Raw genomic sequence first — 23601 nt, 5'->3', positions numbered from 1 at the left:
TGGCTTCAACTCCAACTTCTTTCTATGGGCCCTCCTTCCAGCTATGGCTGCCAGGTGCGCACGGTTGTCCTGCAAGGCTGAAGCTGTCTGGGTTTGTCGTGTGCCCAGGAACAAGCATTCCAGTGGCTCCAGGAGGGGTCGGCATGGGCTGTGGACATGGCAGGCAGGCTTCCCATGAACCTGGGGATGCCCTGGGCCTTGGGCGGCTCCGTGGTGGAAAACCTGTTCTGAAGGCAAGCCTTGGCTTATCCCATGTTCCAGACTTCTAGGGACCAGCTGGCCTCTCTGTTTCTGGAACTTTAAAAGTGGTCAGTGACCCTGGTGGGCAATGTCCCCAAAGTCCCATCTCAGGGTAGGAATGTGGTCAGACAGCTAGCTCTGAACCAGCAATGAAGGGTGGGCAAGTAGGACCCCAGCCACTCCATCACCATGACGGCCTGGGTGTGTTTGTGTGGCCTCATTCTCTTGAGGTGGGCATGGGATATCTGGCAGGGACTAGTGGGCAGAAAGTCAAGCCCAGTGTATACTCACATGCACTGAACCCTGTGTAGAAGGGGATTAGGTCCTGGGGGCCATAGATGGTGGTTGCTGGGCCTGTGTGCTCGGGGCAGTCTCTCCAGAGGCACAGATGGGGTTTCTGAACAGGACCTGGGGAGACGGGCAGGTGCTCACAATGCTGCTTCCCCCAACTGGCAGCCAGTGAGAAAAACGCCCGAGTGGAGGTCTGACCTGCCCCAGTCTGGAGGGCTGATGCTCTTCTGGAAAGGTGGCTAATGCGTACTGTCTGCTGTCTCCCTGTCCCCCGCTCCAAAACTTCAGGGCAAAAATTAATTGAAGATTGTCAGGAAGAGACGGGTGAGGGTGGCACCTTTGGGGATAGGCCTTTTAGCTTGGCAGAGTCTCCTCCCCAGGCTTCTTGGGGAGCCTGGACTTCAAAGCCTGCTTTGGGGAAGCTGTCAAATAAGAGATGTGTGTGTGATCTGGGTGCCGGGCAGCATGCACGGACGGTGCTCTTCTACCTGGCTCTTGTAGAACTTGTCCATGGCCTGTGTGATGGTCTCTTGGTAATTCCCACCCCCACCCCCACCCCATCACACAGATAAGATGAAGCCAGCATAGCCTGGGGGTGGGCCGATGTATAGGTTCTACCTCAGGTCCCCTGGGCATACCTACCTGCCTTCGATGTGTCGGGGAAACAGGTGAGGCCCGTTTTTCTCTGAATGTTGGCAATGGTCTATTGCAGCCAAATGGGAACAGGCAGGCAAGAGAGTGCCTCATCTTGAAAGAAGTGGCTCCTGGAAGCAGCTGGGAGGGGGCAGAGGTCCCCCATACTCCCCCCCAACCTGTTCTCAGGAGCAGGAAAAGGGGCCTCTGTGACAGCCCTGCTCAGTGGCTCTCACTTCTGAGGGGTGTCCTTGCCCAACCCAGGTGCGCTCCCATCTGAGATGGCCTTGCATGGACCTGGTTGGGAAGGTTCAGCTGCAGCAACCACTGGAACCTGCCTACACCTAGTGTCTCCACTCATGCGTGGGGCTAGATGTTCCTCCCTCCTGTAGTGGTACAGCCAGAGTGGCAGAGGGGGCAAGTCACTGCTGCAGTTCCCACCTGGGTCTGAGTGGGGGTCAGCCTGGGTGCCCATGTATTTCCCAATTACCTGGTTCCATCTGGGGGCTTCATGGACAGGAGTGGTGCTTTTCCAGGCCTCTTTTCCATATGCCAGCTACAGGCCCAGGTTTCCCAAGTTTCTGGAGCCCCTCTTCCAGCCTGGCAAGCGTGGTGTGTTGTAGGGGAAGGACATCAAGCCTACAGGCAGCGGAACCTGTCTGGGTATGTTCTCTACCTCCCAGAGGCCCCTGGTTGTTTACCTTTTTGGGTGAGAGTCGGCTTAGATTCTTGACATTCTTGTAGGACTCCAGAACTGTACAGACGGGCCCAGGAGGGAGCAGGGGCTGGAACTGGCAGCTAACCAGTGTAGTGGGGGTGGTAGGGCTCAGTTTGATCTTGCAGGAAATTCAGGGAGGCTTGGATTTGCTGAAGCTGTAGATGAGCTTGGACTTGGATATGGAAACAGCATGGAGCCGGGGCTCTTCTGCATGCTGGAGTCTGAGTATTTGCACCCTGGTGCACCCACAGGTGTTCCCCACCTGGAGCACAACTGTGGATAGAAGACGGGAGAGCTGTGGAGGGAGGAGGAGGAGGGAGTCTCGGCAGCCCCAGCAGCCAGGCAGGGCCTCCGCAAGCGAGAGGCAGATCCAGCCCGTTGGCCACTTAGCAGCTGCTCGGCCAGCTGTAGACCACTTGACTTCTGTTCACCAGTAAATGGGGGTTGCAGAAGCACTTTCCTTCTGGGACTTCTGAAGCTCGAAGGGGCAGCACACACCACGTGCTGAGAAAGCCCTGAACTCGGGCAAGCTTCTCCAAGAGCACCCCATCAGATTAGCATCCAACCTGTACAGGACACCATCAAATCTCCCCATCCCTCATTCCAACCGAAGAAACCAACCTGTACAGGACACCATCGAATCTCCCCATCCCTCGTTCCAGCCGAAGAAACCAACCTGTATAGGACACCATCGAATCTCCCCATCCCTCGTTCCAGCTGAAAAAACCAACCTGTACGGGACACCATCGAATCTCCCCATCCCTCATTCCAGCCAAAGAAAAGGGAGTCTGTCCTAGGGGAGCGAGCACAGGCATATCTATGCAGTGGGCACACGGCCCAGGTTGGGGAAAGGCCCTTGGATACATGCTGGTTTCACCAACCATCTGTAGGTTGGGTTTGGCCTGGACCCCTGTACCCCAGGAGGCCGCTAGCCCCCTGCATGGGACAGGACTGGGAGGCGGGTGGGAGGGCTGAGCTTTGAGGGAAGCCATTATTTGGCCTCATGGGAAGTGGTGCAGGTGGTTGTTGGTGGCTCAGTTTTGCAGGACCTGGGTGATCACCCAAGGAGTGAAAATTGCCTTTTTATGAGAAATTGCCAAAATTGATGCAAGCTCATCAGTTGAAAAGGTGAGTAATGTGGACAGGCGGCTTCACCTGCCCCTTCCCCACAAGTAACTGGTGTTCAGAGGTGGATTTGGTTCCTTCCCAGCCTTTCCCCTTTGCATGTAGCTGTGTGCACGTACTTTTGTGTGTACACACACGTTCCCTGGAGGGGTTACTTTTACTTTTTTATTTGGGGGGATAGCTAGTGAGGCAGCCTGACACTTGCTTATCTTGTCTTTTAAGTGTGGAGTCCTCTATGGAGTGGGCATCGGGGACTTACTAGCTGGCCTCTGCCAGCTGTTTGGCTGCCCCAGTTTCTGCCCTTCACAGACATGCTGGCCACCTGGTGTGACATTCAGTGGCCTTGTTTGCAGCTAGTATGATGAGACAAGTGGATCAGGTACATTATAAAACTGAGAAAGCACACAACATGCAGAGGGAAAGGAATAATGACCACGTGTGTACTGCTCTGCTAAAGTCCATGTCACGTGACTGAGATGATAAACATTTTTTCACATAACATTTGGGCCCTGAGACAGGGCATTTATGTTTTACTTTTTACTTATAACAGAGTTAGAAGAAATACTGCCAGGCTTTCTTTTCTGTTTTCCCCAACTCCCACTTTACCCCTCAAGTTTACCTACCTCAGAGAGAAAGCGGAGCTCGCCTGGTTAATGAGAGCCTGAAATGATTTCAGCCAGGTCACTGTGTAAAGGTCATACTGCTTCTGTCTCCTTGTGTGTCATTTGCTCAGCTCAAGTATTTCATAGCTCCCTGTATACACTTAGCTGTGTTACCCTCCTAGCCTGCTTTCTTGGTTTGATACATGCCTGAGAGCATGTGGGAGCACCTAAGGTCTAGGGTCATGGGAGGACTGTTCTGCCCACCCAGCTCATCTCTCCAGCTCAGCCTGCATGCATGCCTTCCTCCATCTGATTCCAGAGTAGGGCATGGGAGGTCTCACATTGACCTCAAGTTTATGGACTTTTTCCACCTCTGCTTTCCCAGACAGCTGCTGCTGTGGGACTTGTAAGGAGATTTGTGAAGTCAGTATCTACTTTCCTTGTGTGGGTGTTTTATAAATTAGATCCCTGGGGAATAAATGTTAGAGGTACTCCAAACCCCTAACCTATAAACATCTAAGCCTGACCCTTTTTTGGTGGTAAAATATATACAACATAAAACTTACCATTTTAACCATGTTTAAACATACAGTTGAGTGGCATCCAGTATAATGTGTTGCACAACCATCTCCTTTATCCATATCTACAACTTCTTTATCATCCTAAACTGAAACACCATACCCATAAATAAGTCTTTGACTAGAAGACTAATGCATTTGACTCCATAAAAATTAAAACTTCATAGGCGAGAAAAATGCCTCAAAGTCAAAAGACAACAGACTGGGGAAATAGATCTGCAACATACATAACAGACAAAAAGCTAATTTGGGGCCGGGTGCGGTGGCTCAAGCCTGTAATCCCAGCACTTTGGGAGGCCGAGACGGGCGGATCATGAGGTCAGGAGATCGAGACCATCCTGGCTAACACGGTGAAACCCCGTCTCTACTAAAAAATACAAAAAACTAGCCGGGCGAGGTGGCGGGCGCCTGTAGTCCCAGCTACTTGGGAGGCTGAGGCAGGAGAATGGCGTGAACCTGGGAGGCGGAGCTTGCAGTGAGCTGAGATCCGGCCACAGCAAGTGGCCGACAGAGCAAGACTCCGTCTCAAAAAAAAAAAAAAAAAAAAAAGCTAATTTGGGTGATGTATATATATATATGTGTGTGTGTGTGTATATGTGTGTGTGTGTATATGTGTGTGTGTATATATGTGTATGTGTATATATATACATAGCTATCCTAAATTATTAAAAGACCAGCAGCCAAATTGAAAAATGGACAAGGGATATAAAGAAACAGTTCAAAGAAACATGTAGATTTTTAAATATTTGCTAATTTTTTACTGTGGTAAAATATGTTAACAGAAAAGTTAAGTACATTAAGTACAAATACATTGTTGTGCAACTATCACCACTATCCATTCCAAACCTGTGTTATCCCAAAGTGAAACTCTGCATCCATAGAGCAATAGCTCCCCTTTCCCTTCCCCCAGTCCCCTGGAAACCACATCATACTTTCTGTGTCTACGAATTTAACCGCTCTAGGTACACTATAAAACTGGAAAGCAGAGAGTATTTGCATTTTTTGGTTTTAATCTTTTCAAGCTTTATGTTGTAGCATGTATTAGAATTCCTTTCCTTTTTTTTTTTTTTTTTTTTTTTTTTTTTGAGGCGGAGTCTCACTCTGTCGCCCGGACTGGAGTGCAGTGGCCGGATCTCAGCTCACTGCAAGCTCCGCCTCCCGGGTTCACGCCATTCTCCTGCCTCAGCCTCCCGAGTAGCTGGGACTACAGGCGCCCGCCACCTCGCCCGGCTAGTTTTTGTATTTTTAGTAGAGACGGGGTTTCACCATGTTAGCCAGGATGGTCTCGATCTCCTGACCTCATGATCCGCCCGTCTCGGCCTCCCAAAGTGCTGGGATTACAGGCTTGAGCCACCGCGCCCGGCCCCTTTCCTTTTTAAGGCTGAATAATATATCATTGCATGTATTGATCATATTTGCTTATCCATTCATCTGTAGATGGACATTTGAGCTTTTTCTACCCTTTGGCTCTTGTGAATGTTGCTATAAACATGGGTGTGCAAATTCCCACTTTTGGTTTCTTGGTGTATATACCCAGATGTGGAATTACTGGATCATATGGTGATGACTGTTTTCCACAGTGGCTGTGCCATCTTACTTTCCCACCAGCAGTGTGCAGGAGTCCTGACTTCTCCACAACCAGCATTTGCTGTTTTCTGGGGCTTTGTTGTTCCGGTTTGCTGGTGGTGGTTTTTTTGATGGCAGCTACACTTCTATGTGTCAGTTGGTATTGCACTGTGGTTTGGATTTACATTTTTCTCATGATTAGTGATGCTGAGCACCTTATACTGTGCTTACTGGTCATTTGTATTTCTTCTTTAAAAAAAGTGTATTTTAAAACCTTTGCTCATGTTTAAATTTGATTGTTTTGTTGTTGTTGTTTCTGAGGTCTTTATATAGCCTGGATATTAATTACTTATCAAATATATAATGTGTGAATATTTTCTTTCCCTCTGTGAATTTATTTTCAATCTATTGATTGTGTCTTCAGATACATAAAAGCTTTTCACTTTGAAGTTCTTTTTATTTATTTTTGTTGTTGTGGTCTGTGCTTTCACTGTCATATCCAAGAAATTATTGCCAGATTCTATGTTATGAAACTTTTTTTTGTTTTTTTTTTTTTTTTTTGAGACGGAGTCTCCCTGTGTCACCCAGGCTGGCGCGATCTCGGCTCACTGCAAGCTCCGCCTCCCGGTTTACGCCATTCTCCTGCCTCAGCCTCCCGAGTAGCTGGGACTACAGGCTCCCGCCACCGCGCCTGGCTAGTTTTTTGTACCTTTTAGTATAGACGGGGTTTCACCGTGTTAGCCAGGATGGTCTCGATCTCCTGACCTCGTGATCCACCCGTCTCGGCCTCCCAAAGTGCTGGTATTACAGGCTTGAGCCACCGCGCCCGGCCGTTATGAAACATTTTTCCTGTGTTTTCTTCTAAGGGTTTTATAGTTTTAGCTCTTACAGTTAGATGTTTGGTCCATTTTAAATTAAGTTTTTTATATGGTGTAAAGCAAGGATTCAACTTTATTGTTTTCCATGTAAATATTCATTTTTAACACCATTAAAAAATATACTGTCCTTTCCTCATTGAATAGTTTTGACTCCCTTGTTAAAAATCATGACCATATTTTTTGGTTCTTTTTTTCTATTGCATTGGTCTTTATTTCTGTCTCTATGCTGGTACAACATTGTTTTGGGTACTGAAGCATTACAGTAAGTTGGAAACCAGGAGGTGTTAGTCCTCTAACTTTGTTAGTTTTTAAGATTGATTTGGCTACTTGGGGTTTTTGAGATTTCATCTGAATTTTAGAATAGGTTTTTCTATGTTTGCAAACATTGGAATTTTTATAGTGATTTTATTGAATCTGTAGGTGTCTATAGATAACAATGGCATCTTGACAAGGTTTTGTCTTCCATTCCATAAACACATGATGTCTTTTCATTTTTTTGTGTCATCTTTCATACTTTTCTGCAATGTTTATAGTTTTTGCTGTACAGGTTTTTCATTTCCTTGGTTAAGTTGGTTTCTAAGTATTTTATTCTGATGCTATCATAAATAATACTGTTGTCTTGATTTCTTCTTCAGATAGTTTGTTATTGTAGAAATACAACTGATTTTTGTGTGTTGATTTTGTATCCCGCAGTTTTGCTGAATGTTATTTATTGCATCTGATAGTTTATCTCACAGAAACTAAAAGATTTTTAATATATAAGATTGTCGTCTGTGAACAGAAAATTTTACTTTTTTAAAAATTGGAATATCTTTTATTATTTTACTTGCCTTGTTGTTTTAACTAACTAGAACCTTCAGTACTATATTAAATAGAAGTAGTAAAAGCAGGCATCACTGTTTTTGCTCTTAGGGTAAAAGCTTTCAGTCTGTCATTATAATGTTAGCTGTGTGTGTGTGTGTTTTTTAATATAACATTATGTTAAGGTGTTTTATTCCTTTTTATAGTTTATTAAGTATATTTTATGAATGTGGGTTAAATTTTGACAAATGTTTTTTCTTTGATTAAGATGATCACATGAGGGTTTTTTCTTCTTTTTTTTTTTTTGAGACGGAGTCTCGCTCTGTTGCCCAGGCTGGAGTGCAGTGGCCGGATCTCAGGTCACTGCAAGCTCTGCCTCCTGGGTTCACGCCATTCTCCTGCCTCAGCCTCCTGAGTAGCTGGGACTACAGGTGGCCGCCACCTTGCCTGGCTAGTTTTTGTATTTTTTAGTAGAGACGGGGTTTCACCATGTTAGCCAGGATGGTCTCTATCTCCTGACCTCGTGATCCACCTGTCTCAGCCTCCCAGAGTGCTGGGATTAGAGGCTTGAGCCACCGCGCCTGGCTAGTTTTTTCTTCTTTATGTTAATGTGATATTACACTGATTCTCATGTGTTGGAACATACTTTTATTTCAGGAGTCAATTATACTCATTCATAGTGTATAATCCTTTTAATGTACCACTAAATTGGAATTGCTGGTATTTTGTTGAGGATTTTTGCATCAGCATTTGTAAGAGATGTTTGTTTGTAGTTTTCTTATGGTGCCTTTGTCTAGCTTGGTGTCAGGGTAATACTAGCTTAATAGAATAAGTTAGAAAATGTTACCTCCTCTTCAACCTTTTGAAAAAGTTTGAGAAAAACTGGAGTTAATTTTGCTTTAAACGTTGGATAAAATTCAACAGTGAAGGCCTCTGGTCCAAGTTTTCTTTGTTGCTGAGTTTTTGATTACCGATGCCATCTTCTTGCTGAATCTCCTTGCTGAGTAGGTTTATTCAACTTTTCTGATTCAGTCTTAGTAGGTTTTTCGTTTCTAGGAATTTGTTCATTTTATTTAGATTATTCAATTTTATTTGTTGTAAGTTTTTATTTCAGAATTAAATGTATGTATTAACATTTATTATGTTCTCATAAACTTTGTAATACATGGAGATTTCTGGTCCACGTATGTAAGCCTCTACATGAAAATTATTTTGAAGCATTTAACCTGTTTTAATATTCCAAATGTCTAAATGAAATTGAGATTTTGGGCCGGGTGCGGTGGCTCAAGCCTGTAATCCCAGCACTTTGGGAGGCCGAGACGGGTGGATCACGAGGTCAGGAGATGGAGACTATCCTGGCTAACATGGTGAAACCCCGTCTCTACTAAAAATACAAAAATTAGCCGGGCGTGGTGGCGGCGCCTGTAGTTCCAGCTACTTGGGAGGCTGAGGCAGGAGAATGGTGTAAACCCGGGAGGCGGAGCTTGCAGTGAGCTGAGATGGCACCACTGCACTCCAGCCCGGGCGACAGAGCGAGACTCCGTCTCAAAAAAAAAAAAAAAAAAAAAGTTAAAGGTAGAACTATTTAATTTAACATAAAATTGAATCTTTATGTGTTTGCATAATTTGAAAAACCATGTCTCAGTTTTTTTAATGCCCAAGTATGATACATATTTTCCCTTAGTAAGATGAGGATAATAATTGTAGTTACCATGGGCTAACTATATGCCACATGACATGCTAAATTCTTTATGTATATTTTTCTTCTAATCTTCAGAATTGTCTAATAGGTTTGGCAGTTTTATTGTCTCCATTTTTATAACCATTATTCTTGATTAATTACAGTCTCATCATTTTTCTGTGCTTGATTCTTTGTTTATGTTTTTTCATGTGCTTTTATTTCTAATAATAAACATGTAGAAATTAGAAATTAGAAAACTGAGATTTAAAAGTGGAATAAATTGTCCATGGGACACCCAGCTATAAGATGCAGAGCCAGGATTAAAACTGGCATTCGTCTGATTCCAAAACCTATGATAGTAACTGCTGTCATTGCAGAAAAACTTCCTTGATCATTCTACATGAATTAATTTATCAGTCTCTTCTCTCATTCTTCATTTTTGTTCTTAGTACTCATTATGACTTGATGTGCATGTGTAAATTTTTTTTATAGAGATGGGGTGTCACTTTGATAATCATACATGTATATTTTTAATTTGCTATCTTTCTCTCTCGCTCTTTCATTCACTGTTCTCCTAAAACAATTCCAAGCATTTGTAGGTGGTTTGTAGGTATTGGTTAATACTTAAGTGAATGGATGTAATTAGTACATTCTGTACAGCATCAGTGCATGTGTTATTCAAGATGTTATAGACTTTGTGTTTTTCTCTCTTTATATTTTTCTTTCTATATTGCGGCAGTCCCCAGTCTTTTTGGCACCAGGGACTATTTTCGTGGAAGACAACTTATCCATGGACTGGGCAGGGGAATGGTTTCAGGATGATTCAAGTACATTTACATTTATTTCAGACTTTATTATATTGCATTATAATATATAATGAAATAATTACATAACTCACCATAATGTAGAATCAGTTGGAGCCCTGAGCTTGTTTTCCTGAAACTAGACAGTTCCATCATGGGATGATGGGAGACAGTGTCACCCAAAATGTGGTGCTTATGTCCAGGCTACTTCGTAATCTTGTTTTGATTGCTGTCACTGCAAAAAAAAAAAAAAAAAAAAAACCCTGCTTCACAAAGACAGGATTTTGGAAATGGAAGCAGGAGTTTCAGGGATACTATTGACAATGAAATGTCAATGCTCCTGTGGAGAACAGCAGTGGCTTCACTATCCCTACATTTTACATAACATTTGCTATTATTGGTCCTTCTCCGTGTTCTTATTTTTTTTTCTGATATCTCTCCTTTTAAATGGCACATATAATCCTGTTATTTTATTTCTAAATTTTTTAATGCTTTTCAATGCCTGCACGTCTTTACTGAATTACCTCTATAATCATTTAACTCCAATTCTATTTCAATAGCTAAGCTGCCCATCTGGTATTTCCATTGGTTCTTATACCTATCACAAACTTGATAAATCTGAAATTCAGTTCTATAGATAATTTTCTTGTAATAGTTTAAAAATATGTTCAAAAATTATTTGAAACTCTAAAAAGTATGAAGGATCTTCAAAAAGTCATGGAAAATGCACATGGAAAAAACTATGCATAGATTACAACAATATTTTGCACCTAAATAAACTTGTACTCACTTGTTATAACATGTCTGAACAGGATCTAATTTGAGGAATTATAATAAGGAAACTAAGGCAGCAATTTGAACAGAGATCCTATTAGAGCAACATGAATCCTGCTAAAATTAAAGCAAGAATAAACATCAAATTTATGGTAATTTTGGGTGAAAGAATAGTAAAATCACTGATTCTTTATAACAATTTATGAGGACATTGCCCCCCAACATTCACAAGTTTGCAAATGAATAACTTATTTTAAGAAGCGATGATAAGATGTTGAAGATAAAGCCTGCAGTGGCAGACAATTCACATTAATTCGCCAGAAAAGAAATTAATCTTGTTCATGCCCTGCTTTAGGAATGACAACAGTATAAACAACAGTCAACACCATAGCCATCTCAATTGGTTACATTTACACAATTCTGAAAAATTTTCCACTCAATAGATTCAAAAACTCTTGTTCCTAGATCAGCAGCAGACAAGAGCAGAGCTTTCAACTGGAATTGTACATAAGTGTAATCAAGATCCTGAAGCATTTCTTCAAATAATTGTGTGAGGAAGTCAAACACAGGTGTTCCAATGAAATTTTCAAGACAAAACACAATTAAAGCAATGGCTACGAAGAGGTGAAAGTGGTCCAGTCTCAGCAAAAGGTGACTGGTCTGGAACAAGGCTCATAGCAACAGTGTCTTAGGATGCTCGGGGCATTTTGCTTGCTGGCTTTCTAGAGGGCCAAAAACAAAAAACCCAATAACAGATGCTATTATGAGAGTATTTGGGGAAAGTTAGCCAAAGCTTTAGAAGGAAAATTTCCAGAAAATTTCAACAGAGAATTCTTCTCCACTACAACAATATTCCTCTTCATTCCCCTCATTTAAAAAAAGACAATTTTGCCAGGGTTTCCATGGAAAATTATTAGGCATCCACCTTTTATCCCTGATTTGGCTCCCGCTAACTTCTTTTTCTTTTCTGATTTTAAAAAACTTTAAAGGAGACCATTTTTCTTCAGTTAATAATGTAAAAAAGGCTGTCTTGACATGGAAAAATTTCCAGGACTTTGCTTTTTGTAGGGATAGACTAAAGGCTGGTATTATTGCTTATAAAAGTGTCTTGAACTTGATGAAGCTTATGTTGAGAAATAAAGTTTATATATTTTATTTTTATGTTTTACTTGCATTTTTCCACAAACTTATTGAAGTCCTCTCATAGACCCTAATTCTCTTCTTCTTGAAGGTATGTCAAGCTGAAAAGTCCTTTCTGGTGAATGGAAGGTGACGGAAGTGACCATGTGTGACTTCTGAGTCTAGGTCATAAAAGATTTTGCCACTTATGCTTTGTTTTTCCTAAGCCACTCACTCTGCAAGAAACCAGCAGCTATTTGGTGAGAATGATCAAGCAGCCCTACAAAAATATCTACTGTGGAGAGAACCTGAGGCTTCAATTACAAGCCCCACCAACTTGCAGGCCATGAATGTTAGCAAACTTGAAAGTGGATCTTCTAGTTTCGGTCAAGCCTTGGATGACAGCCCCAGTTGAAATGTGACTGTAACCACACAAGATGTCCTGAGGCACAACCACCATGATAAATTGTTCTTGAATTTCTCATTTACAGAAACTCAATTAGGTAATGAATATTGTGATTTTATGCCACAAGGTTTTGGGGTTACATGTTATGAAACAATAGATAGCAATTTCACTCTTTCAACATCCATTTTAGTTTTTATACAATCATGCATTTTTAATGATGGGGATATATCTTGAGAAATGCACCACTGTGTAATATGATTGTTGTGTGAACTTCATAGAATGTACTTACCCAAACCTAGGTGGTATAGCCTATTGCTCCTAAACTACAAACCTGTACAGCATGTTACTATGCTGAATGCTGTAGGCAATTGTAACACAATGGTCAGCATTTGTGTATATAAATGGAAAAGGTACAGTAAAAATATGGTATAGAAGATTTTAAAATGGTACACTTGAATAGGATACTTACCTCAGGTGATCTGCTAATTTTCATGGTGACATGAAGACTCCACTGAAATATATTCTGCACTATCCCCTGCCATAGGTGGCAGCCTTGACTATGTGCACCGCCCATGAAGGTCGCCTTTGCCTTGCTTTTCCTGACTTGTCAAGTGCATGATGATGTGGTAAGTCAGCACAAGAGCTGAACTCTGTTCTCTTTCTATCGAGTTCTGCAGCTATTTATTCTGAGTTTGGTACCTAGATTTTGTAGACCCCATTTCGTTGACATTCTTGGTAGAATCAGGCCATCTTCATCCCACTGTGCTATCCTTGTGTTACTGTTATGTGTTATAATGCCTAAAGTTATTTTTTATAAGAACAATCTGAGGGTAGACCATAGGCATAGGACCTTTGTGCCTATTGTTTGAACCAGCCTCACAGAGAGGACGGTTAGTGGTTTTCTGTCGATCAGCATCAATTTGGATAAGTGTTGCTGTCAGTTACTGTGAAGCTGGTTACATTCTCCTTTCACTTTTTTTATCTGTAGAAAACATCTTTAATCCATAGAGCATGTTTTCTCTGGTTTTATATCCACTAGGGTCATAGGCTTTTTTCTGCTTTAAGATATGGCCAACCATTGCATTAGGGCTGAGATATTAGGTGCACAGGATTACACACAAATTGTACTGTAAATACTCTTCATTTTAGGATAAAACTATTGGTACATATATAATTTAATTACATTTCTTACAGTTATTTCTCTGAATAGCATTACTTCATCAAGGATTATTTGAACCTTTAATGGCCACATTCATTAATGTTGACTAGAGAAACATGGTTCCTTTGAGAGGCACTTTAGAAAAACAGATTCCTCAGGTCCAATGGGCAGTATTTTTAGTTGGTAGGAAGAAGACTCTACATAAATTCTTAATAAAACATTGCTCCACTAAAATATTCTGTGGCTGAACATGGCTAAAGATGAAAAAAGTTACAATCAGAAGCAACAAAAACTACACATATGTTTTAGTAAATCCTTCCCCTCCTTGTCCTTTGGTTGCCTCCTGGCGTGCAGCTCTCCCTCCTACCCCTTATGATTCTGACCTCTCTTCTTTTGCCCCACCATTGACTTCTCCTTCTTACTTCTTGTTCTGAAATTATTTTCCCAACTGTCATAAATTCCCAAATTGTTTGCTTCATCTAAAGAGCCACCTTTACCATGAGCCAGATGTGTAAGCAATTGCAGAATTTAAATCTAGTGCATGAGTTCAGAGTTGTACATGAACTAACAAGTTATGATTAACAATTTTTGAAAACTAAAGAGAGTCAAATATTCATCAAATAATTTAGAATTATTTAGGGCACATATGGCCCAGGGTTACTTGACATATCAACTTGTACAACTGTTAATTGGAACATCAGATGCTAAATCCTGGATGACAAATGTGATTGGCCTGACCTTGTAGAAAACTTGTAGAATTCCTCTTTCCAAAATAAATATCAGGGTCAAAATCATTCATAAAAAGAATAAAACTATGAAACTGTAGAAAAATTTGGAGATAGACTATAAAATTTATTGTCATAACTCAGAGTTAAATAAAACAGCTTTTCATTAAAAATCAAATGTAAAAGCTATAAAACAATCTTAATAGGGATCATTATAAAAGCTATCACAAATACTCAACAGGAACCTTCAGAAATTATAATTATTTTGCCATTTATGTTTTATTATCAACTGTAATTGTGTTTCTTAAAAGAAAGAAGTATATCATCATGAGGTGGTCAGAAGCAGACAAGGATGTTAGACATTTTCTCATCTATTCACTCAGCAACGCTGCTGCAGAACTAAACCTGTGCCAAGGGCCCTGGTGGGCCCAGCATGTGGTGCTGAGAAGTGACGGAGTGGCCCTTTCCCCCGCTCAAGGAGCCCACAGTCTGAGGATACATGGACAAAAACACTAAAGCAAGTGCATGTAAAAGAAGAGTAAATGCTATAATTAAAATAAAGTAGGATGTTGGGAGGGAGGGTGGGGGACCATAGCATTCGAGGGACCCAAATGCCTCACTGAGGTGACATTTATGCCATGACCAGGATGACAACAGAGGGCCAGCCCTGCACAAGTCTGGGAACAGTGTGTCGGGGAGATGCCACTCCTGGTGGAGACATGCAGGCAGAAGTGACTTTGGCAGAGGATGTGAGAAAGAGACTGGTGGATCTAGAGGGAGCCTGGGGAAGAGAAGAAAAGGAGAGGGAAGGAGGACTCTGGGGCCTGGAAGAAGAAGATAGTGATCTGCTTCTCTCTGACAACATTGTCCCCAAACTCAGCACGTTTAACAACAAATCCCTACTATCCCATGGTTTATGTGGACCTGAATCTGGACACAGCTTCACTGGCTGCCTGCACCTGGGGCTCCATGAGGCTGAGGCTGTGTTCTCAGCTGAAACTGGGCTGTGGGAGGATTGGCTTCCAAGCACACTCATCTGGGTACTGTTTGGATTCAGTGTAGATGAGAGCCTGAGTGTCTCCCGGGGCCTGGGCACGCCCTCATTCTCTGTTGTGTAGGCCACCGCATAGAGCAGCTCATAACACTGGAGCTTGCTTTCTGAAGTTGAGGAATGCAGTAGAAAGACAGGGAGAGAAATACATATTGACAGAAAAAGAAAGACAGGCAGAAAATGCGGGAGAAAATACTGGACAGAGTAAGTAAAAGAGATGAGAGAAATCAAGAGAGAGACAGGTAGAGTTGACATGCAGGGATAATGAGCAGTCGGTAGCCCAGCAGGGCCTTTGGATGAGTTTTATGGAAGAAAGCAAGGGGCCGAGAGGATGGAAGTTTGAAAAAGTGATCTTACTTCCTTGGTGACAGACCCCAACAGAACTTAGAACTCTGGTACCCAAGCACCCATGTCCTAGAGACAGCCCTGTATCTAAGTCACTTGGTGGGAAATGCTTAAGAGGGCACGATGTGCTCCTGCTAGATCCCAACTCTCTCAGGCTCTTGCTTCAGGAAGGTCTAAAGTGCAACCCTTTTCTGAGATGCTGACATTGGCTTATTCCTCACCCCAGATGTCTCTGGAGATTTTGCAGGGATCACCCAGAGGTAACATGTGAGCCTACTGCAGGCCCCTCCAGCCTAGGTCTCACCAGTGCTGTCATTTCTTTTTACATTAGAATGTAAAGAAAAATCAGAAATTTAAAATAGGAACAAGTGACCAAAACTACATTTTTGTTATATTCCCTAAGGTTCTGTATTGGTGGTGCTGGTGGTGCTGGTGGTGGTTTGTTTCAGACTGGACCTCACTCTCACTCAGGCTGGAGTTCAGGAGCGCAATCATAATTCATTGTAGCCTAGATCTCCTGAGCTCAAGCACTTCTCTCACCTCAGCTTCCCAAGTAGCTGAGAGACTATAGGTGCACACCGCCACACCTGGCTAATATATATTTTTTATTTTTAGCAGAGATGAGGTCTCAGTATGTAGCCCAGGTCTGTCTTGAACTCCTGAACTCAAGCAATCCTCAATTTTTGATACATAGCTTTGCTAGGTGTAGGATTCTTAGTCGACATTTTTTTTTTTTTTTCTGTGAGCACTGGCTAAGGAAGGTTTAAAAAGAATAAATAGAGAAACTTCAAATAAGGCAATTAAATGAACAAATAAAGAACTGAGATACAACAAAGATTGAGTATTGAGGTTGTACTTATGGCAGCTAATGATACAATGGATCCAGTCAGAGAGTTCAGGCAGAATTGTATTTGTAGAGAGTAGAAGTCTGAGGGTGAGGGTGTCCTAAAGGAGGCCAACTGGAAGACTTGTCTGTTACAGAATCAAAGACAATGCATGGGAATTCACCATGCCAAACCCAAACCAGCTGAGCTGGTGCTGTGTGCTAAGATATATAGGTTTGTGGGAAGAAAAGCTACCATTATAACATCAAGTTTTTTTTTTTTTTTATTAAGATTATCATAAACGTGGCAGTTATAGTCAGGATTAAGGTTAACGTTTAAGTTACAATTCAGGTTTGGTTGGTGGGTGTCACAAAGCAAAAAGTGTGTCTGTTGCCAAGAAGTAGGTGTTCTAGTTTGTGAAATAAAATATCCCATGACTAGAGACAGTAGAGGAGAAAAAGGGATGGGATGGCAAACACAGGTTCCTGGAAATTTATGTCAAAATAAGGTATATAAAGAAGGACAGTGTGCATCTCAGTCATCAGTGCTGCCTGCAATGGAGGTGTTTTTTTGTGCCCTTGATAAATATACCAGGCCTACTATGTGAGAGGTGAAAAACAGCCTGCATTCAGCTTCCCATGCCAGATGCCTTGACTTGGGGCTCTTTTCCCAGGGAGAAAAAGCACATCTTTTAAGTAATTTTGGAGCATGGGGTATCTTCTAAATTCCAACAAAGTGGCTTATATTTCTAGGTGACCCTGAGACCACTGAAGAAGAAATAAATGAAGACCATGAAACTTTCTTGAACTTATGGGGATCCGTGAGAAAATCTGACATTATGTTCTCTTCTCTTGGAAGGTAGAAATATTGTTTGACTTCTGTTTTGCTGACAAGAAATGTGGTCCTGAGCAAGGCTACCTGGGACAATGACCTTGCACATGGAAAAGTTTGGAGCCCATCTGTTTCCAATCTGCTGTTTTCCAAAAATTAGGGAAGTTCAGTTTTCCCTTTGATAACTCTCTGTTTCTAACAATCCCAGTGCCAGGGCTGTCCTGTTTCTACAAGTGACAATGACAAATATAGGCCTGAAGGAAGATGAGCTGATGGCATTCCCAGCTTATTACCACTCCTTGGGGGCCTTATCTCACATACATGGATTCAACTCATAGACTCAGCTGGATGAGGATCTGTTATTCAGCTGCATTAGAAGTGACTGCTTAAGACTCAGGTGTGTGGTGAAATGAGGCAGAATTTTCTCAGTGGAGTGTTAGGAGAATTTTCTCCTCATAACTACCATCTTACTATCAGTAAATCATAGCTAAAATAAGGAAATTATTCAAGAAGAAATACAAATGTAATCTTAGGACATAAATTTAGAGATTTGTGGAAAGCACTTCATAATTTTATGGTATTCTCTTTGAGCTGGGATTATAGTTGACATTTCATTATAATATATTAGTTATACTAGACTTTATGCATTTATGTAAATTTTTAAATTATACTTTAAGTTCTGGGATACAGGGGCAGGGTGTGCAGGTTTGTTACCTAGATATAGACATGCCATGGTGGTTTGCTGCACCCATCAACCCGTCATCTACATTAGGTGTTTCTCCTAATGCTATTCCTCCCCCAGCCCCCAGCCCCAGTCAGGCCCCGGTGTGTGATGTTACCCTCCTTGTGGGAGGAGAACATGTATATACCCATGTGGTCTCATTGTTCAACTCCCACTTATGAGTGAGAACATGTGGTTTTTGGGTTTCTTTTCATTTCCTTTTTTTTTTTTTTTTTTTTGATGGAGTTTCACTCTTATTGCACATGCTGGAGTGCAATGGCACAATCTCAGCTCATTGCAACCTCTGCCTCCGAGGTTCAAGCTATCCTCCTGCCTCAGCCTCCCAAGTAGCTGGGATTATAGGCATGTGTCACCACACCTGGCTAATTTTCTGTATTTTTAGTAGAGACAGGGTTTCTCCATGTTGGTCAGGCTGGTCTCAAACTCCTGACCTCAGGCGATCTGCCCGCTTCAGCCTCTCAAAGTTCTGGGATTACAGGCATGAGCCACTGCGCCTGGCCTGGTTTTCTTGTGTTAGTTTGCTGAGAATGATGGTTTCCAGCTTCCTCTATGTCCCTGGAAAGGACATAAACTCATCAATTTTTATGGCTGCATAGTATTCCATGGTATATATTTGCCACATTTTCTTTTTTTTTTTTTTTTTGAGAAGGAGTCTCGCTCTGTCACCCAGGCTGGAGTGCAGTGGCCGGATCTCAGCTCACTGCAAGCTCTGCCTCCCGGGTTCCCGCCATTCTCCTGCCTCAGCCTCCCAAGTAGCTGGTACTACAGGCGCCCGCCACCTCGCCTGGCTAGTTTTTTGTATTTTTTAGTAGAGACGGGGTTTCACAGTGTTAGCCAGGATGGTCTCGATCTCCTGACCTCATGATCTGCCCGTCTCGGCCTCCCAAAGTGCTGGGATTACAGGCTTGAGCCACCGCACCCGGCCTATTTGCCACATTTTCTAAATCCAGTCTATTATTGATGGGCATTTGGGTTGGTTCCAAGTCTTTGCTATTGTGAACAATGCTGAAATAAACATATGTGTGCATGTGTCTTTATAGTAGAATGATTTATACTCCTTTGGGTATATACCAAGTAATGGGATTGCTGAGTCAAATGGTATTTCTGGTTCTAGATCCTTTAGGAATTGCCAGACTGTCTTCCACAATATTTGAACTAATTTAAACTCCCAGTAACAGCGTAAAAGCATTCCTATTTTCTACATCTTCTCCAGCATCTGTTGTTTCCTGACTTTTTTTTTTTTTGAGACGGAGTCTCGCTCTGTCGCCCAGGCTGGAGTGCAGTGGCCAGATCTTGGCTCACTGCAAGCTCCACCTCCTGGGTTTATGCCATTCTCCTGCCTCAGCCTCTCCAGGAGCTGGGACTACAGGTGCCCACCACCTCGCCCGGCTAGTTTTTTTTGTATTTTTTAGTAGAGACGGGGTTTCACCGGGTTAGCCAGGATGGTCTCCATCTCCTGACCTCGTGATCCGCTTGTCTTGGCCTCCCAAAGTGCTGGGATTACAGGCTTGAGCCACCGCGCCCGACCGTTTCCTGACTTTTTAATAATCACCATTCTAACTGGTGTGAGATGGTATCTCATTGTGGTTTTGATATGCATTTCTCTAATGACCATTGATGATGACTTTTTTTCTTTTTTCATATGTTTGTTGGCCGCATAAATGTCTTTTTCTGAGAAGTGTCTGTTCATTTCCTTTGCCCCTTTTTTGATGGGGTTGCTTTTTTCTTGTAAATTTGAGTTCTTGTAGATTCTGGATATTAACCCTTTGTCAGATGGATAGATTGCAAAATTTTTCTACCATTCTGTAGGTTGCCTTTCACTCTGATGAGTTTATTTTGCTGTGCAGAAGCTCTTCAGTTTAACTAGATCCCATTTGTCAATTTTGGTTTTTGTTACCATTGCTTTTGGTGTTTTAGTCATGATGTCTTTGCCCATGCCTATGTCCTAAATGGTATTGACTATGTTTTCTTCTAGGGTTTTTATGGTTTTAGGTCTTACGTTTAAGTCTTTAATCCATCTTGAGTTAATTTTTGTATAAGGTGTAAGGAAGACGTACAGTTTCAGTTTTCTGCATATGGCTAGCCAGTTTTCCCAACACGATTTATTAAATAAGGGATCCTTTCCCCATTGCTTGTGTTTGTCAGATTTGTCATCAGATGGTTGTATGTGTATGATCTTATTTCTGAGTTCTCTATTCTGTTCCATTGGTCTATGTGTCTGTTTTTGTACCAGTACCATGCTGTTTTGGTTACTGTAGCCTTATAGTATATTTTGAAGTTGGGTAGTGTGATGCCTCCAGCTTTGTTCTTTTCGCTTAGAGTTGTTTTGGCTATTTGGGCTCCTTTTTAGTTTCATAAGAATTTTAAAATAATTTCTTCTAATTCTCTGAAGAATGTCAATGGTAGTTTAATGGGAATAGCACTGAATTCTTTTACAAATTATTTTGGGCAGTATGGCCATTTTCATGAATTAACTCTTCCTATCCATGAGCATAACTGTTTTTCCATTTGTTTGTGTCCTCTCTGATTTCTCTGAGCAGTGGTTTGTAGTCCTCCTTGAAGAGGTCCTTCATTTCTCTTGTTAGCTGTATTCCTAGGTATTTGATTATCTTTGTAGCAATTGTGAATGAAGTTCATTCATGATTTGGCTCTCTGCTTGCCTTTTGTTGGTGTACAGGAATGCTAACAACTTTTGCACATTGATTTTGTGTCCTGAGACTTTGCTGAAGTGGTTTATCAGCTTAAGAAGCTTTTGGGCTAAGATGATGGGGTTTTCTAGACACAGGATCATGTCATCTGCAAACAAAGATAATTTGACTTCCTCTCTTCCTATTTAAATACCTTTGTTTCTTTTTCCTGCCCAATGGCCCTGGCCAGAAATTTCAATACTATGTTGAATAGGAGTGGCGAAAGAGGCCATCCTTGTCTTTTGCCTGTTTTCAAGGAGAATGCTTCCAGCTTTTGCCCATTCAGTATGATATTGGCTGGGGGTTTGTCATGTATGGCTCTTATTATTTTGAGGTATCATCTTTCAATAGCTAGTTTATTGAGATTTTTTTTTTTTTTAACATGAAGGGATGTTGAATTTTATTGAATGCCTTTTCTGCGTCTATTGAGATAATCACACAACTTTTGCATTTAGTTCTGTTTATGTGATGAATTACATTTATAGATTTGCCTATGTTGAACCAACCTTGTATCCCGGGGATGAAACCATCTTTTTTTTTTTTTTTTTGAGACAGAGTATCACTCAGTCACCCAGGCTGGGGTGCAGTGGTGTGATTTCAGCTCACTGTAAGCTCCACCTCCAGGGTTCATGCCATTCTCCTGCCTCAGCCTCCCGAGTAGCTGGGACTACTGGCGCCTGCCACCATGCCCGGCTAATTTTTTTTTTTGTATTTTTAGTAGAGACGGGGTTTCCCCATGTTAGCCGGGATGGTCTTGATCTCCTGACTTTGTGATCCGCCCATCTTGGCCTCCCAAAGTGCTGGGATTACAGGAGTGAGCCACCGCGCCCGTCCAGGATGAAGCCATCTTGATCGTGGTGGATCAGTGTATCTTTATCAATCTTACGTTCAGTTTTTTTTTACGTAATCCCATATTTCTTGAAGGTTTTGTTCATTCTTTTTAGTTCTTTTTTCTCTATTCTTTTCTTCCTATCTTATATCAGACAGACAGTTTTCAAGCTCTGAGATTCTTTCCTCCACATGGCCTATTCTGCTAATGATACTTGTGGTTGCATTGTGAAGTTCTTGTGTTGTTTTTTTCAGCTCCATCAGGTCAGTTATGTTGCTCTCTAAACTGAATGTTCTGGGTATCAGCTACTGTATTCTTTTGTGATTTTTGGCTTCTTGCATTAAGATTGAACATGCTCCTTTAGCTTAGTGAAGTTTGTTATTACCCACCTCTTAAAGCCTATTTTTGTCAATTAAGCCATCTCAGCCTCGGGTGAGTTCTGTGCCCTTGCTGGGGAGGTGGTGTTGTCATTTAGAGGAGAAGAGGCATTCTGCCTTTTTGAGATTTCAGCATTTTTGTGTTGATGCTTTCTCATCTTTGTGCGCTTATCTATCTTTTATCTTTGATGTTGCTGACCTTTGAATGGGGTTTTTGTGGGTTTTTTTGTTGATATTGTTGTTGTTGCTTTCTGTTTGTTTTTAACACTTCCCTAGGGCTGCTGTGGTTTTTTAGGGGTCCACTCTGGACCCTAGTCACCTCAGTCTCTCCTGGACCTGGAGGTATCACCAGTGAAGGCTGTGAAACAGCAAAAATGGCAGCCTGATCCTTCCTCTGGGAGCACCGTCCAAGGGGGCACCGACTTGATGCCAGCTGGAACGCACCTGTAGGAGGTGTCTGGAGACCCCTGTTGGGAGGTCTCACCCAGTCCAGAGGAACAGGATCAGGGACTGCTTAAAGAAGCAGTCTGGCTGCCCCTTGGCAGAGCAGATGTACTGTGCTGATCCCCGGGAGTCTCCAGAGCCAGCAGGCTGGCAAAGCTAGGTCGGCTGAACTTGGGAGACAGCAGCTACCCCTCTCCCTGGGGACTTCATCCCAGGGAGAAATGAGAGTTCTGTCCACAGAAGTCTGGCTGGAGTTGCTAAAATTCCAATGGGGAGGCCCTGTCCAGTGAGGAGGGATAGATTTCGGTCTCACTTAAAGAAGCGGCCTGGCCACAATCTGGCACAGCAGCTGTGCTGTGTTATGGGGAACTCCTCCTGGTCCCTGGTGACAGCAGGCTAGAGCGGCCAACTCAAACCGCAGATACAGCGGCTGCCACTCCCCCCGGGAACTCGGTCCATCTCCGGCTGTCTCCAGCCTGCTGCCCCCGCCAGCTGGAATTCAAGCCAATGGGTCTTGTGAGGGGCTGTGGGAGTGGAGCCTCAGAATGACGTCACTTGTGAGGGGCTGTGGGAGTGAGGCCTCAGAATGATGTCACTTGTGAGGGGCTGTGGGAGTGGGGCCTCAGAAGGATGTCACTTGGCTCCCTGGATTCAGCCCCCTTCCTAGGGGAATGCATGGATGTATCTCCGGCTTTGCTGGAATTCTTGGGTCAGAGTGCGCAAAACTCCTGGGTTTCCAGCATGCCCCAGTGAGCCAGCGAGCTCTCCGCCCAGATTCCACATAGCTCTGTGCTTCAGACCCAGGCCATGAGGGCTGGGCTCACGAGGGGACCTCCTGATCTGCATGTTGCCAAGATCCGTGGGAGAAGCGTGGTTTCCCAGGCAGAGTTGCACAATCACCACCTCCCTTGGCTGCGACTGGGCACTCCCCTAGCTCGTGCCCACCTGGGTGGGCCATCGTGCCACTTGCTTTTCCTCACTCCCTGTGGGTCGAGCTGTCTGCCTAGTCAGTCCCAGTGCAAGAAACTGGGTACCTCAATGGAAGGTGCAGAATTCACTCGTAGTTGTCACTGTTCTCCGTGAGAGCCACAGGCCACAGTTGCTTGTAAATCGGCCAGCATGACCCCATCTAAAGTATGATTTCTTAATACATGAGATGTTTTAAATACATAACAATAACGATATTTATCACAAATATTTTGTCTCAATGTGATATAAAAATTGCTAATAAATCAATTCTTTTTTGGTTACCACAAAACTGTCTGGAAATGTAATGTCTGCCATTTATAAAACTTTTGTAGAGTTAATAGAACTTTACCTGAAGGGAGGCTGGCAATATGCATCATGATTTCAAATTTTTTTTTTTTTTTTT

General features: G+C 42.6%; 2 long non-coding RNA genes across 2 annotated transcripts; both read left to right on the top strand.

The window, feature by feature from the left end:
* Window positions 1-1473: 1473 nt before the first annotated feature.
* On the top strand, window positions 1474-11335 carry LOC115894000. The gene is made up of 3 exons (XR_004054046.1): window positions 1474-1827; window positions 2921-3010; window positions 11156-11335. It is a non-coding gene; the product is annotated as an uncharacterized LOC115894000 (long non-coding RNA).
* Window positions 11336-12113: 778 nt separating this feature from the next.
* Window positions 12114-17860, top strand: LOC115893999. The gene is made up of 3 exons (XR_004054045.1): window positions 12114-12312; window positions 12760-12841; window positions 17072-17860. It is a non-coding gene; the product is annotated as an uncharacterized LOC115893999 (long non-coding RNA).
* Window positions 17861-23601: the final 5741 nt, after the last annotated feature.

Source organism: Rhinopithecus roxellana, chromosome 16 (assembly GCF_007565055.1).
Source record: "Rhinopithecus roxellana isolate Shanxi Qingling chromosome 16, ASM756505v1, whole genome shotgun sequence".
Lineage (NCBI taxonomy): Eukaryota > Metazoa > Chordata > Mammalia > Primates > Cercopithecidae > Rhinopithecus > Rhinopithecus roxellana.
This window is presented reverse-complemented; position numbering and strand designations above follow the sequence as displayed.